The sequence below is a fragment of the Dipodomys spectabilis genome, unplaced genomic scaffold (assembly GCF_019054845.1).
Source record: "Dipodomys spectabilis isolate Male_0828 unplaced genomic scaffold, ASM1905484v1 ptg000247l, whole genome shotgun sequence".
In the NCBI taxonomy this organism is placed as follows: Eukaryota; Metazoa; Chordata; class Mammalia; order Rodentia; family Heteromyidae; genus Dipodomys; species Dipodomys spectabilis.
In genome coordinates, this window is record NW_024870924.1 from 1644264 (window position 1) to 1645398 (window position 1135).

Genomic DNA, 1135 nt, shown 5'->3' on the forward strand with positions numbered 1-1135 from the left:
AATATTTCTGGTGCTTGTCTGAAAAAGTATATTTTAAAATATTCTATATTCTATGTTTGCATAATGTTCATAATTTGTTTTATTTTCTCTTAGATATACTTCGTATTCTAGATTATTTAATAATATATAGGTTCTTTAATGTGTCCTTTCCGATTGCATTCCATATAGAAACAGTTTGATTCCTTTTTTTTTCTAGGTCTTAATATTATTTTTCTTTGGGATAAAATGACAATGTTGTCTAATTTGAAAAGTTTTGTAAAGTTTATGCTATGTAGATGCCTTTCTGTGGTGAAGATTTAATACACTGATGTCAAACTAAATTTAATTATGTGAATTACGTGTATTGTTATACTTGTAATTTTGTAATCAACTTTTTAATAACTGTTTTTCATTTCTTGCATCTGAAGAATGAAAAATATGGAATATTACTCAAATTTTCATATTATCCTTGTGCAAGTGCCATGTTAATCTCTGCATTTTAATTTCAGTATACGTGCTGCTGAAGCATGTAGTATCCTCTAAATTTAAGTAGTTAATGATGCAATCTTTATTCAGGCTTATATCTATGGCTGCCTACTAGTAACAAGTAAACCTTATTGTTCCTAACAATGCTATCGATCTTATTTCCTTAAAATTCTGTGAATAGTGGAAAAAATTATATTGATCAATCTATTGCTCACATTTGCAAATTTTTTTGTTAATGACTACCTTAAGTCTTTTGATTTGGAATTTGATCATACTCTCAATTATTTATTGATAGGCCCAAAGGTGATGGCTTTTTCAAGTACTTATTTATCCAACTGTGTTAGCTCTGTGGACCTAATGGATTCAAAGTAAGCATTGCTTACGAGCTACTTCTAAACTTCTTCAGTTGACATTTTCCCAAATGAGGTGTTACTGGCACAAATGTCTACCTGAGCCTTTATCCTTCTTCCATGTGGGAACAGACCAACCAGAATATCTTACCCTGACAGCATAGATTGTCTTACTGGAACAAAACTAATCTTGTTTACAAGGGATCATAGAGAGATGAACAGTTCAAACAGAACTGTTCAGACTAGAAGTTATTTTATCAAAATAGAATTGTTTATTATACCTTCCATTTCAAAAGTAGCTGAAGCAAAGAAGGTGAAAA

The 1135-nt window shown here is 30.1% G+C and overlaps 1 pseudogene; it reads right to left on the reverse strand.

Moving 5' to 3' along the window:
• Positions 1 to 411: 411 nt before the first annotated feature.
• On the reverse strand, positions 412 to 508 carry LOC122124803 (annotated as a pseudogene).
• Positions 509 to 1135: the final 627 nt, after the last annotated feature.